Here is a 16,122-nt window from a genome sequence, read left to right as displayed (position 1 = left end):
CTCAGTGTCAATGTCCTGAAAACTTCTGTATTCTTTGTCAGGTTGCTAAGCCCCCTAATTTGATGCTATTAGCAAATTTTAATATAATTCCGCATGTACCTGCAGCAAGATCATTTATATAAATGGAAAAACAAAAGAGATCCCAGCACAGATCCCTGGGGCACACCAGTAGCCACATCCTGCCAATCTGAAAGCGCGTATACAGTCCTACTCTCTGCTTTCTGTCACCTAGCTACCTCTTCCATATGGTTACATTCCCTTTAATACCATGTGTCTTAGTTTTTGCATAAAGCCTCAGAAATGCCACCTCTTCAAATGCCTTCAGAAAATCTTTCTTCTGCTGGTTGTGAGCAGTTATTCCGATTGCTTGAGCTGAGCTGAGGACCAATATTGGAATGAGAAGGACCCCAGAAAGTAACCAGTAAGTAGTGATGCTGAGAGTCAAAGGTTGAGTTAGCTCTGATTATCACTAAGTAATGTTTCCCTCTACTGACACCATTTGGTTTAATGAATCTCTCCGTCCTGTAATCCATGGGATCCTCCTTACAGCACTGCCTCTGTGATGGGAAGGTAGAAATCTACAGCAGACCAAAGAAACCAGCTCTGATGTCCATTAGTGTGTTGCCATGGAGACAGTAGTCTGCCTTTGTGTTGTTTTGCTGTGACTTGCATTAAGTACAAATTGTACATCTCCCGCCAGTCTCCATGCCAATCCTGTTGCTACAAAATGCTGGGGTGGCCTTCCAGTTGTTTAGCGCCAAGAGACTCAAGGCTATGTTGTGTATGTGACACTTTACCGTTCAGTAGATGCCTGTATCAGATGACGCTCCTCGTGCCACTCTGTTTTGTTCAGTTTTTCCTCTCACTGATCTGGGAAATGTTCATCCAATTATGGATCCAGTGGAAAGATTTTACTCCAAGTGTTAGTCTGGTGAAAGGACAGTTTGAGAGAGTAGCATCAATAAACACAGTTACACAGTACAATAGCAAAATACTGCAGATGCTGGAAATCTGAAATAACAACAGAGAGTGCTGGAAACACTCAGCAGGTCAGGCAGCGTTGTGGAGAGAGAAACAGAGTTAACGTTTCGGGTCAATGACCCTTTGTCAAAACTGGAAAAGGTTAGAGAAGTAACAGATTTTTAAGCAAGTGTGGGGCAGGGAACGGGGGAGGGGAGAAAAGAACAAAAGGGAAGGTCTGTGATAGGCAGGAAGGCAGAAGAGATTAAAAGACAAAAGGGACGAAGGTGCAAGGCAAAGGGAGATGTTAATGGAACAAGTTAAGAAACAAAAGATGACTCTAGATGAGGTGTAAATGCCGATGGCAGAATCATCAACAGCTGCCATGTGTGAAAAAAAAGGGAAAAAAAATATAGGGCCGAGGTTATGGTCTGAAATTGTTGAATTCGATGTTGAGTCCAGAAGACTGTAAAGTGCCTAATCGAAAGATGAGGTGCTGTTCCTTGGGCTTACGTTGAGCTTCATTGGAACAGTGTAAGAGGCCAAGGATGGAGAGATCAGAGTGGGACTGCTCACTATTCAGTTTCCTCTACATTGGGGAGACCAAACACAGATTGGGCGACCGCTTTGCGGAACACCTCCATTCAGTCTGTAAGCATGACCCTGAGCTTCCGGTCGCCTGTCACTTTAATTCTCCGTTCCACTCACACTCAGTTTGGGTTCTGCCAGGACCACTCAGCTCCAGACCTCCGTCCAAACATGGACAAAAGAGCTGAATTCCAGAGGAGAGGTGAGAGTGACTGTCCTTGACATCAAGGCAGCATTTGACCGAGTGTGGCATCAAAGAGCCCTAGTAAAACTGAAGTCAATCAGAATCGGGGAAAACTCTCCACTGGTTGGAGTCATACCTAGCACAAAGGAAGATGGTTCTGGTTGTTGGAGGTCAATCATCTCAGCCCCAGGACATCGCTGCAGGAGTTCCTCAGGGCAGTGTCCTAGGCCCAACCATTTCAGCTGCTTCATCAGTGACCTTCCCTCCATCATAAGGTCAGAAATGGGGATGTTCGCTGATGGTTGCAGTGTTACACACCATCCTGACTTGGAAATATATTGCCGTTCCTTCATCATCGCTGGGTCAAAATCCTGGAACTCCCTTCCTAACAGCACTGTGGGAGCACCTTCACCTCACGGACTGTAGCAGTTCAAGAAGGCAGCTCACCACCATCTTCTCAAGGGCAATTAGGGATGGGCACTAAATACTGGCCTTGCCAGCAACGCCCACATCTCAGTTCCATTCGCAACTCCTCAGATAATGAAGCAGTCCATGCCTGTATGCAGCAAGACCTGGATGACATTCAGGCTTGGGCAAGTAACATTCGTGCCACACAAGTGCCAGGCAATGACTATCTCCAACAAGCGAGAGTCTAACCACTTCCCTTTGACATTCAATGGCATTGCCATCGCTGAATCCCCCAGCATCAACATCCTGGGGGTCAACATCTGTGAAACGCTGAAAGGAAATTGAGATCCAACAGAGGCAGAGTCAGAGTGCTGCTGGTGCAGTCAATTCCAGCACTGGCTGATGGAGTTTGCATGACCTATATTAGAATCTAAAGGTTTGATCAAATAGTTAGACATTAACTACATTAAGAGCAGTTAGCTGGTTATTTCCGGAGGCAATGAGCCATTTGCAGTGACAGTATAATCACTTCACACTACGCAGAACAGTTCCTCTGGCAGGAATATGTAACCTTCAATGAGTCCCTGGGTCCACCAGGCCAGCTGTCTGATCAAATCATTTTTTAACCTCTGACATGAAGACATTGAGTGAGGTCCCACTGCCCGACAACCCGGTCACTGGGATTTCACACAGAGACTTGGAAAGCTGAGAGTCCCCTCAGCTCCCAGAGTGTGCTGGTCACAGCTGATCAGAGACAGCAAGTGCCTCAGCAAACTGGGATAGTGAGAGGGGGAAAAACTAACCAGTCACTCTGTGTACGGATATCAGCTCCAGTTCAAACCTGAGAATTTTTCTTCAATTTTATGTAATTTTAAATTGTGAGGGTAACTCAGTTTTGAATGGTTGCAACTTAGCATTGTCTCTCCCGTTTCAACTTACCACGATGTGGTTTTATATAATTCTTCCTTCAACGGTCACATCCCAAATCCGTGCCCATTTTTCCTGGAACTCCATGTTTGAATCTCTGCAATCAGATCTCCACGCCACCCAAAGCACCAAATCAGCCCTAATCAAAGTCACAAATGACATCCCATGTGACTGTGACCATGGTAAACTGTCCCTCCTCATCCTTCTCAACCTGTCTGTAGCCTTTGACATGGTTGACCACTCCATCCTCCTCCAACACCACTCCTCCGTCATCCAGGTGGGTGGGATTGCCCTCACCTGGTTCCACTTACCTATCCAGTCATAGCCAGAGAATCACCTGCAATGGCTTCTCTTCCGGCTCCCGCACCATTATCTCTACAGTTCCCCAAGGATATATCCTTGGCCCCCTCCTTTTTCACAACTACTTGCTGCCCCTCGATGACATCATCTGAAAACACAATGTTAGGTTCCACATGTATGCTGACAACACCTAGCACTACCTCACCACCACCACTCTTGACCCCTCCACTGCCTCTGATTTGTCATGCTGCTTGTTGACATCTTGGATGAGCTGCAATTTCCTCCAGTTAAACATTGGGAAGACCGAAGCCATTGTCTTCGGCTCCCACCACAAACTCTGTTCCCTAGTCACTGATTCCATCCCCCACCCTAGCCATTGTCTCGGGTTGAACTAGACTGTTTGCAACCTCGGTGTCCTATTTGACCCCGAGCTGAGCTTCCAACACCAATTCCTCTCCATCACAAAGACTGCCTAACCCACACGAAATCCCGTTCACCCATCACCCTTGTGTTCATTGACCTACATTGGTCTTCAAACTCCTCAAATTTAACATTTTCATCCTCGTGTTTAAATCCTTTCAGGGCCGCGTCCCTCCCTATCTCTGTAACCTCCACCAGCCCTACAAGCCCCTGAACTATCCATTCCTTTAACTCCAGCCTCTTGTCCATCTCCCGCTCCCTTTGCCCCACCATTGGTGGCTATTCCTACAGCTGTCTAGGCCCTAAGCTCTGGAATTCCCTCCCTATACCTCTCCGCCGCTCTACCTCTATCTCCACTGTTAAGACCCTCCTTCAAACCCACTTCTTTGACCAAGCTTTTGGTCACCCCTCCTAATAAAGCAGGTGGGAGTCTCATAAATTTATGCAAATCAAGGCCCTGTTACATCATAGGACCCTGATGCAGTTTTAACCGGGGCCTGGACGGGGAGAGCCGGAGTTTTTCCATTTGGTAGCAACAGGTCTGAAGACAGAAGAGGCCCTTTGGGTATGTCTGAAACTTCCTTTTACGAGCCTTGGGGAAGCAGAAGCCCAGGGGCCCCACAAGAAAGCACCCTCTCTCTGCCCTCTCTCTCTCTCTCACACTGTCCCTCTCTCTCTTTCAGTCCCTCTCTCTCTCTCTTTGTTCCTCTCTCTCTCTATATCTTTCTCGGTTCCTCTCCCTGTCTAACACCTTTACCAGATCTCTGCAAACTATTCTTTCTTATGTGAACAATAAGGGAAAGATTTGACCTCCGACCCTTCCCAGATTTCCATGCCTGAGGGTTAGCCAATTGAGCTGCCAGATAAGGCTGCTGCCGCCCTCATGAGTGTAGGCTCCTGGCAACTGACTCCCATGGTGCTGAATGAAGCCAATCCAATGTATTACACAGGAATGTTTTGTGAACTGCATGAACGAACCTCCATTGTCTCAAGCTGATGTGATGAAAATCACCATCCTGGACAAAGTCTAATCCACAATCTCAGAAACTGTAGATTGTGGATTTAACCTCTTGTTGGCTGATTCTAACGTAATAGCATCATCCCAATACGAAATGATCCAAAATCCCTTCCAGGGCAAATAGTCTAAATTCTCAAGATAACAGACTTTCCCCATGTGTTTCGTATTACCGTAATACAGAGGCTCCCTCACCAGTTGTCCACTTGCCCGTTATTTGCATACTAATGCGGTCCTAGTGTGGGTTGTGTCTGCTGGAAGCTCAGAGACCTGCAGAATCTTTCAGTCTGGGGCAGGGTCTCTCAGTTTGGGGCAGGATCTCCTAGTCTGGGGCAGGGTCTCCTAGTCTGGGGCAGTGTCTCCTAGCCTGGGGCACGGTCTCCTAGTCTGGGGCAGGATCTCTCAGTCTGGGGCAGGATCTCTCAGTCTGGGGCAGGATCTCTCAGTCTGGGGCAGGATCTCTCAGTCTGGGGCAGGGTCTCCTAGTCTGGGGCAGGGTCTCCTAGCCTGGGGCAGGATCTCTCAGTCTGGGGCAGGGTCTCCTAGTCTGGGGCAGGGTCTCTCAGTCTGGGGCAGTGTCTCTCAGTCTGGGGCAGTGTCTCTCAGTCTGGGGCAGTGTCTCCTAGTCTGGGGCTGGATCTCTCAGTCTGGGGCAGGATCTCTCAGTCTAGGGCAGGATCTCTCAGTCTGGGGCAGGATCTCTCAGTCTGGGGCAGGATCTCTCAGTCTGGGGCAGTGTCTCTCAGTCTGGGGCAGGGTCTCCTAGTCTGGGGCAGGATCTCTCAGTCTGGGGCAGGATCCCTCAGTCTGGGGCAGGATCTCTCAGTCTAGGGCAGGATCTCTCAGTCTAGGGCAGTGTCTCTCAGTCTGGGGCAGTGTCTCTCAGTCTGGGGCAGCGTCTCCTAGTCTGGGGCAGGATCTCTCAGTCTAGGGCAGGATCTCTCAGTCTAGGGCAGGATCTCTTAGTCTGGGGCAGGATCTCTCAGTCTGGGGCAGGATCTCTCAGTCTGGGGCAGGATCTCTCAGTCTGGGGCAGTGTCTCTCAGTCTGGGGCCGGGTCTCCTAGTCTGGGGCAGGATCTCTCAGTCTGGGGCAGGATCTCTCAGTCTGGGGCAGGATCTCTCAGTCTGAGGCAGTGTCTCTCAGTCTGGGGCCGGGTCTCCTAGTCTGGGGCAGGATCTCTCAGTCTGGGGCAGGATCTCTCAGTCTGGGGCAGGATCTCTCAGTCTGGGGCAGGATCTCTCAGTCTGGGGCAGTGTCTCTCAGTCTGGGGCAGGATCTCTCAGTCTAGGGCAGGATCTCTCAGTCTGGGGTAGGATCTCTCAGTCTGGGGCAGGATCTCTCAGTCTGGGGCAGGATCTTTCAGTCTGGTGCAGGATCTCTCAGTCTGGGGCAGTGTCTCTCAGTCTGGGGCAGGGTCTCCTAGTCTGGGGCAGGATCTCTCAGTCTGGGGCAGGATCTCTCAGTCTAGGGCAGGATCTCTCAGTCTGGTGCAGGATCTCCTAGTCTGGGGCAGGACCTCGCAGTCAGGGCAGGAGCTTGCAGTCTGGGGCAGGATCTCCCAGTCTGGGACATAAATGTGTCGCTGCAGCTGGACCTACACCTCCTGTTGGCTGCATGCTGATGAAGGTTGTGATTCTACTCCCTCTTTAGGTAACCATGACTTTGCTCTATGAATTTTGGTCCTTTTACATGTTCCATTGGCTTATTCTTAACTTCTGGTTTTGTTGGGTAGTCACCGGTTCTACTTCTTCTGCTGTGCCCTGCGCTGAGATGAGCCTGGAGTCTACCGATTCCCAGAGGAAGGACCCCTATTTGGGATTTAAGTGGCACTGTCCTGACCAAGCTGCAGTCAGGGCTGCCTGGGAAGAGGTTGCTGAGCAGGGGAAGGTGGTAAAGTTAAGGCAGAAATTCAACTCCTTGAAGAGGTTTGGGAAGGTAAGTGAGTGCTGTGCACTGCAATGGCCTGTCTTCAGCCCGCTCACAAATGTTCCCCTCAACCAGTTGCATTCTCACATTGGATGCTTCGTTATCTTTATGTGCCCCTTTGCTCTTTCTTAACACACAAAATAGAGATTCAATCTAACTAAGGTGACCCACAGTCAACTATGGCACTGCGTTCAACTTCCCTTCTCACTGATGGTAGCTGGCACCATGGCAGACTTGTCCAATACCCACATGCATGTTGTATGCACGGGCGCTTGCGCTTGCACTCACACCGCCGCTCACACCCACGCTTGTTCTTGAACTCACACTCACATCGCACTCACACTCACACCACCGCTCACACCGAAGCTTGTTCTTGAACTCACACTCACACACACACTCACATCGCACTCACACTCAAGCGTGCACTCGCACTCACACCCACGCTCGTACTCACCACCACAGTCACACTCACGCTCGCACTCACACTCGCAAAGGGCTAAGGAAGGAAAAATCGACTCACAAATGAGGGGGCAGAGTTTCCTGCTTAGCACCTGGTGTAAAGGATCACATGGGTGGAGTGAGATCGGGGGAGTGATCGCAGCCTGGACAATATTCCCTCCATTACCCGGGCGGGCTGTGCTACAGGCGGCTTTCTCAGTACATCCCATCCACTTACACCAAACACTGAAGAGGAAAATTGGCCCTTACCTTCACGAGACCTCGGCGAGAGGCAGTACTCATTGCACCTGCAGGATGGGCTGTGTTCCACGTATTATAGTCGCACAGTGCCAATGGCACAATGCATCAGAATTCCGGGGGCAGCAAACACACCCCTCCCCAAATCAATAACATTAAAGGCAGCTGTAACAAGGCTTGTGCCCCCAGTGCCGTGTGAACCCATATAGGGACTACAGGGATTAGGGACGGTTATTGTTTGAGCACAAGCTCGTTTACAAACTGGACCTAGTCTATCCCTTTTTGATAGATCAAGCCCACTACTGACCTTCTCACCGTATCCCTCAATCCTTTCTCTACTCAGATACACATCCACCTCTCTCCTGACCCCATTTACAGTATTATAGCAAAATACTGCAGATGCTGGAAATCCGAAATAACAACAGAAAATGCTGGAAAAACTCAGCAGGTCAGGCAACATCTGTGGAGAGAAATTAGAGTCGACATTTCGGGTCAAAACCCTTTTTCAAAACTGGAAAGGAAATAAAATAGATTGAAGGCAGGGCTGCGATAGAACAAAAGAAGTAAAGAGGTATTCAAAACCAGACGAGATGGTAATAGGATTTAGCGCAGGAGATGTAACACCTGCCCCTATACCTCTTCCCTTCCCACTGTCCAGAGCCCCAAACACCCCTTCCAGGTGAAACAGCGATTCACTTGTACTTCTTGCAATCTAGTATACTGTATTCACTGCTCATGATGTGGTCTCCTCTACATTGGGGAGACCAAACGCAGATTGGGTGACCGCTTTGCGGAACACCTCCGTTCAGTCCGTAAGGGTGACCCTGAGCTTCCGGTCACCTGTCATTTCAATTCACCGCTTCATTCCCACTCGGACCTCACTGTCCTTGGCCTCTTGCATTGTTCCATGGAAGCTCAACGTAAACTCGAGGAACAGCACCTCATCTTCTGATTAGGCACTTTGCAGCCTTCTGGACTCAATATCGAGTTCAACAATTTCAGATCATAACCTCGGCCCCTATTACAGTTTTACTTATATTTTTTTCCACCCCTTTGTTTTGGGTCTTCCCTTCCCCCCCCTTCCTCCTTTTTTTCCCCCTCTCTCCCACATGGCAGCTGTCTCTCATCCTGCCAGTACACTTCACACCTAATCTGAGCCGTCTTTTATCTCCACTGTTCTATTACCATCTCCTCTGGTTTTGAATACCTCTTTACTTCTTTTGTTCTATCGCAGCCCTGCCTTCGATCTATTTTATTTCCTTTCCAGTTTTGAAAAAGGGTTTCGACCCGAAACGTCAACTCTAATTTCTCTCCACGGATGTTGCCTGGCCTGCTGAGTTTTTCCAGCATTTTCTGTTGTTATTTCCATTTACAGTATTTCCTCCGAAACAATTCTCACCGTGCTCCCCCAGCACGCAATCTCTGCCCCAGAACCGCTAAAGAGGAAACTTTTCCCTTGTGGAAACATATTCAGAGATTGTTCTCCTTAGAGCAGAGACGGTTAAGGGGAGATTTAATAGAAGTGTTCAAAATCATCAAGGGTTTTGATACAGTAAGGAGAAACTATTTCCACAGGCAGGAAGGATCGCTAACTAGAGGACACAGATTTAATTGGCAAAAGAACCAGAGGGGAGTTAAGGAGAAATGTTTTTATGCAGTGAGTTGTTGTGATCTGCAATGCACTGCCTGACAAGGTGGTGGAAGCAGATTCAATAGTAACTTTCAAAAGGGAATTGGATAAATACTGAAAAGGAAAATGTTGCAGGGCTATGGGGAAAGAGCAAGGGGAGGGGGACTAATTGGATAACTCTTTCAAAGAGCTGGCACAGGCACGATGGGCTGAATGGCCTCCTTCTGCGCTGTATCATTGTATGAGTCAAATCGGGATCATGACTTTAAATGATGCCGACATCATTTCCTGAGCTCAGCCCCTGAATAACGACACTACCCGCTCCCGACCACCAGGAGGCACCAGACCTGAGGCGGCCATTTCAAACATTAATTAAAGGGACCCTCAACTTCTCTCGGGTAAAGCTGTCCATGGATTTTGGAGGCAGGTTTTTTGCAGCAGATTGTGGGTTTTGTTGCTCTGTTGCACTCAGACACTGACACTCAGCTTTCTCCATGTCCCTAACCTGTGATGAAGATTTAAGTAGAAGGCTGGAGCGATGACTTGCCAAAGTGCGGGCCCTAATTATAGATCACACCTTGTGAAAGTGAGTGAATGGAGTAGAGCGTAGGCATTTACTGAAAGCCTCATTCATATGCTTTATATCACGCACGTCTTTTATCTGCACTGTGCAGCTGTTGCTGGGAATGGTTAACATTCATCGAAAGGACATGAGCTGTAGTCAGGAGGACTTGAGGAATCTATCTGTGCAGTATTAGTAACAAAGTCAGGTGTAACATCACTGCAGACTATTCCCAGGCACTATAACTGTTCAGGGACAATAACGGATAAATCCCACACTCCTGCGCTCCCAGCTGGGAGCCATGTTAAAATGGGGCTGAGCTCCAGTCTTCCAGCAGCACTCCCGGAGAGCACAACTTCCTGCTGGGAGCACTGGATTTACACACAGTAAAAAACAGCTCACATTTATAGAATGCTACTCACACACAGGGAGCTGTCTCACAGCGGTTTACTATAAGGAGGAAGGGGGTATGTGGAAACTGAAGATGTTAGGGTAGGCACGCTCCCTCTACACGGCCCCAACAACATGCTCTAGCTTTGGTACAACACCTCACTGGAGCAGTGTGATATCTCTATTCCCCTTCAGTTTATTCCCGACTGTGCTGAAACAGGAAGAGTTTTTTTGTTGAAAGAAAGGAAGCAAAGAAAGAACTTGCGTGTGTTCATGTGTTGTGTTAGTCGTGGTTTAATGGGTAGCACTCTCACTTCTGAGTCAGAAAGTCGTGGGTTCAAGTCCCACCACAGAAACTTGACTACATAATCCAGGTTGATACTCCAGTGCAGTACTGAGGGAGTGCTGCACTGTGGGAGGTGCTGTCTTTCGGTTGAGACGCTAAACAGAGGCCCTGTCTGATCTCTCCGGTGGGCGTAAAAGATTCTACGGCATTATTTGAAGAAGAGTTCTACCCGGTGTCCCTCAACCAACATCTAAAACAGATTCTCTGGTCATTATCTCAGTGCTGTTTATGGGATCTTGCTATGCGCAAATTGGCTTCCGCATTGCCTATATTATTAAAGTGGCTAGTGTTCAAAAAATTATTTCATTGGCTGTAAAGCACTTTGGGACGTCCTGAGGTGGTGAAAGACGCTATATCAATGCAAGTTATTTTCTTTCCTTTCCTTTATGGCCACTGGGCTCTGTGCTGAGATTGTTCCAAGCTCATGTTATTTCAAGCCGTGAGTGTTAGGAGATGTCCATCTCATTATTTTGGTCAAGTTGCAGAGATGAAAGGATCATATTCCAGTTCCACTTTCTTCAAAGTCTGGCCACTATATAAAGTCAATGTCACTCATCAATCAAAGCTCAAAATTTCATAACAGATGGTCAACAAAACATAACATTCAAGTCAGATTCTTTACATTTTTAAAAGAAGCCCTTAGTGTCATGATTGCTCGTTAAGATGCTCTGCTATCGGAGAACGCTCTTTATGTGATGCTATTGGTGCCAGTTTCTGTTTAAGGAGACTTGATTGCAGAGTTGCCTTCTAAAGTGGTCTTGATGGTGAGGGTGTGTGTCAATGATCACCTGATATGGTCAAATATGAATGTGTGGCAAAACAATTTGTAATGTAAAAATTGGGGCTTAAATTGTTGAACACATTTATTGCATGAATGCATTTAATAAAAGTGATGGTTCCACATTGTTGCAGGATTTCTCTCTGCCCCAAAGCAGAGGGAGACGAGCGTGTACTGGTTCCAAGTGATCTTTATTCAAGCACAGGCAGGGAGAGGCCCTCTCAGTCTGAGCTGAGACGGGAGTCTAATTTTTACATTCAAGCAATTGGCTTATATATAAAATCTTACATCTTGTTTCCTTCACATCTTCAGGACTTGGCCAATTAATTGTCCACCCTCCTTCTTCCCGCTGGACATCCGAGTGAAATCCCTCCCACATCTTACTTGCATAGTTCCTCCCTGTACGCATGTTAATGTATCATCACTCTTCTTCCCGAAGCATAGCGTGCTCATGTTTGTCCATTTAACAAACCATCCTCGTGTTACCCCATCACCTGTATCGCCTGGCTTGTTGTCAAATATGCTTACGCCCGTTAACCTGGAGCTACAATTTAAATACACTGTTTTATCAACCGTGACAGTTAACGCCCCACGTTTCCGATCGCAACTGACGTCGCTCGAGTTCCTGTAATACAGGCCTCTTTGCTCCCTTTGGTCGACCAATGTGGCTCCTTCTGTGGTCAGGCATATCAGTAAGGTCATCCGTATCCGAGTCCTGTAGAGAGAGATAAACAGTGTGATGTGCCTCAATTATTCCGAGACTCGAAGTTAGCAGAACAAAAGTAAGGCTTTTATTAACTCAGAACATAACACGTAAAATAGAGAGATGTCTACCTTCAGGAGGCTGATGCCCGACTGAAGTTAGATTACAAAGGAGCCAGGTATGGGCGGAGCCCTGCACACAACCAGTTCCAGCACATTCCAATACATAATACATGAGGACTGGGGGAAGGGAAAAGACACAGAAAGCAGGCAGTTACAAGACACAGAAAACAGGCAGTGATGAATGGAATATATTTCATCACATTCACCCCTTCTATAGATTTAGTCTGTTCGGGGGTTTGATAGTCCTCTGCGACCGACGTGGCTGTTGTGGTGCCGCGGGTGTTGGCTGGGTGTCCCCGGTAGCCTCCTGGGTCTCTGCCGGGGGTGCCGCCGGGGTTGTTGAAGGGGTAGTTGGTGGGGGTGCCGTTGGTCGATGTTCTTCCGGGGGTGATGAAAGAATAGTGGGTGGGTAAGGGTTGCTGTGATCGTCGTCGCTGCTATTGCCGTGGTTGTTGTCGATGCCGGCTGGGGCGACGTCTTTTATGGACACGGTGTCCTCCCTTCCGTCGGCGTGCCAGACATATGCGTATTGGGGGTTGGCGTGGAGTAGGTGTACTGGCTCCATGAGAGGGTCCGTCTTGTGGCCCCTCACATGCCTTCGCACGAGTACCGGACCTGGGGTGGAGAGCCATGACGGCATGGATACGCCTGAGGTGGATTTCCGAGGAAAGACAAACATTCGTTCATGAGGCGTGGCATTAGTGGCCGTACACAATAGCGACCGTATCGAATGGAGCACATCCGAGAGGACTTCCTGCCAGCGGGAGATAGGGAGGCCCTTGGTCCTTAGAGCTAGAGTGACTGCTTTCCACACTGTCCCGTTCTCTCGCTCCACCTGGCCGTTACCCCGGGGGTTGTAGCTGGTGGTACGGCTCGTGGCGATCCCCTTGGACAGCATGTACTGGCGTAGCTCTTCACTCATGAAGGACGCCCCCCTATCCATGTGGATATAGCTCGGCATACCGAACAGGCAGAACAGGCTGTTGAGGCATTTAATGACCGTGGCGCTGGTCATGTCTGGGCAGGGGAAGGCGAATGGGAAACGGGAGTATTCATCCACAATGTTCAGGAAGTAAACATTGCGGTCGACGGACGGGAGGGGGCCCTTGAAATCTAAGCTGAGCCGCTCGAAGGGCCGTGTAGCTTTGATTAAGTGGGCTCTATCTGGGTGGTAGAACCGAGGCTTGCACTCAGCGCAAGTGCGGCAGTTCCTGGTCAGAGACCGAACTTCCTCAATCAAGTAGGGTAAGTTACGGGACTTTATGAAGTGGAACAGCCGCGTGACCCCTGGGTGGCAGAGGTCGTTGTGGAGGGTCTGTAGCCGATCCTCGGTGGCGCTGGCACACATCCCTCATGAGAGGGCATCAGGGGATTCGTTAAGGGCCCCTGGCCGGTAAATGATGTCGTACTCGAAAGTGGAGAGCTCGATCCGCCACCTAAGAATCTTATCATTTTTAATCTTCCCCCTCTGTTTATTGTTGAACATAAACGCTACCGATCGCTGGTCGGTAAGTAGGGTGAAGCGTTTGCCGGCTAGGTAGTGGCGCCAGTGGCGCACTGCCTCCACGATGGCTTGGGCCTCCTTTTCCACGGAGGAGTGTCTGATCTCGGGGCCTTGGAGGGTCCTCGAGAAGAAAGCTACGGGCCGCCCCACCTGGTTGAGGGTGGCCGCCAAGGCGAAGTCGGACGCATCACTTTCCACTTGAAATGGAGTGTTCTCATCCACTGCCTGTAGCGTGGCCCACTCAATATCCTGCTTAATGCTTTTGAAGGCGGCGTGGGCCTCAGCAGAGAGCGGAAAAGAGGATGCTTTCAAGAGGGGGCGGGCTTTGTCGGAGTAGTTGGGGACCCATTGGGAATAGTAAGAAAATAACCCCAGGCACCTTTTCAGGGCTTTGGGAGTGTTGGGCAGGGGCAGCTCCCGTAGGGGGCGCAATCGGTCGGGGTCTGGTCCGATTTCCCCATTCTCCACCACGCTGCCCAGTATGCAGAGGCGCGTGGTGTTGAAAACGCACTTGTCCTCGTTATAGGTGAGGTTGAGTTTTTGTGCAGTTTTCAGGAACCTCTCGAGGTTCGAGTCGTGATCCTGCTGGTTGTGACCGCAGATGGTGACGTTGTCGAGGTAGGGGAAGGTTGCCTGCAAGTGGTGGTCATCGACCATGCGATCCATCTCCCTCTGAAAGACCGAGACCCCGTTCGTCACCCCAAAGGGGACTCTGAGGAATTGGTAGAGGCGTCCGTTCGCCTCGAAGGCGGTGTACGGGCGGTCCTCTGGTCTGATAGGGAGCTGGTGGTACGCTGACTTGAGGTCGATGGTGGAGAACACCCGGTATTGGGCGATTTGGTTCACCATTTCTGATATGCGGGGTAGCGGGTAGGCGTCTAGTAGGGTGTACCTGTTGATCGTTTGACTATAGTCGATCACCATCCATTTCTTCTCGCTACCCCTTACCACTACCACTTGGGCGCGCCACGGGCTGTTGCTGTGTTCAATAATGCGCTCTTTCAGGAGCCTGTCTACCTCGGTCGCGATAAACCGCCTGTCCTCCCAGCTGTACCTCCTGCTTTTGGTCGCTATTGGCCGGCAGTTAGGGGTAAGGTTCGCGAATAGCGAAGGCGGCTTTACCTTCAGGGTAGCCAGACCGCACACTGTGAGGGGCGGCTGGGACCCACCGTACTTGAGCGTGATGCTTTGGTGGTTGCACTGGAAATCCAAACCCAAGATCACGCTCGCACATAGATTCTTCATGATTAATACTTTAAAATTATCATACACAGTTCCGTTAACGCACAATTGTACCGTGCAGTAACCCAGAATGGTCGATGTCTGGGTTTTATCGGCCATAGAGATGGTACCCTGAGCAGGGACCACCTTTAGGGAGAGTTGTTGTGCCAGTTCAGGGTGGATAAAACTCTCCGTGCTTCCACTGTCAATTAAGCATTTAACCCGGCACCCATTTACCTCGATGTCCACCATTGATTTGGATAGCGGATGCGGCCTGGTCTGGTCCACTGTGACCGATGCCACTGTAGGGCCCTGATCGAGACAAGATGGCGTCCACGCTGTCTGCTCATAAGATGGCGGACCCCACGAGGTCGGGCAAGATGGCGTCCAAGATGGCCGCTCCCACGGCGCACACGCGGCGGTGGCGGGTTTTCCGGCGGTTGGTTTTCCGGCGGGGTTCCCTCTGTACACCTTCCCGAAGTGCCCCTTCTTACCGCACTTAAAGCAGGTGGTGCCTTTCGCCGGGCACAGGTTTCTGGTGTGCTTTGGCTGCCCGCAGAAGTAGCAGTTGGGTCCTTGACGCGTCGCGGCTGTCGTAGGGCTTCTGGGGGGAGAGCTGGGCCCCGCCGGTGTCGGGCTGCCGGGCGGGGAAGATGCCTTCCAAGATGGCAGCGCCCTCGGCGCACACGTGGTGGCATGGGCGGCGCGGGCTGAAGAGTAGGCGTCCGAGTTTCTCTGGGCCATCTCCAGGGACCGCGTGGTGTCCGCAGCCTGTTTCAGGTCCAACTCCGTTTTTTCCAGCAGTCTTTGCCGGATGTGAGTGGAGCTGAGGCCTGTGATAAAGGCATCGCGAACAAGCTCGTCGGTGTACACTGCGGCTTTTACATCTCGGCACTTACAGTCCTTGCCAAGCTTTTTCAGGATGCTTAGGAACTCCTCCACCGATTCCCCAGGTCGCTGTGCGCGAGTAGCGAGTAGATGCCTAGCATACACCTCATTCGTAGGCTGCTGGTAATGCGCCTTTAAGGTGTTGCAGGCGGCCAGGTACGTATCGGCGTCTTGGATGAGGGGGTAAACCCGGTGGCTTACCCAATTCCGTAGCATTCCGAGTCTCATCTTCGCAGTGTCCGTAGCGTCATTGACGGCTGCGGAATTGTCCAGGAAGAATTCCAGACAGTCAAACCAGTGTCCGAAGCGTGCTGATGCGTCCGGGGCATGTTGATCCAAATCCAAACGTTCGGGTTTCAGGAGTTGATCCATAGTGTTGAAAATTGAGTTAATAAAATTGATGTGCCTCAATTATTCCGAGACTCGAAGTTAGCAGAACAAAAGTAAGGCTTTTATTAACTCAGAACATAACACGTAAAATAGAGAGATGTCTACCTTCAGGAGGCTGATGCCCGACTGAAGTTAGATTACAAAGGAGCCAGGTATGGGCG

The sequence above is a fragment of the Somniosus microcephalus genome, chromosome 20, assembly GCF_052327205.1.
Source record: "Somniosus microcephalus isolate GS21.2 chromosome 20, FLI_Smic_1.0, whole genome shotgun sequence".
In the NCBI taxonomy this organism is placed as follows: domain Eukaryota; kingdom Metazoa; phylum Chordata; class Chondrichthyes; order Squaliformes; family Somniosidae; genus Somniosus; species Somniosus microcephalus.
Note: the sequence above shows the minus strand (reverse complement) of the source record.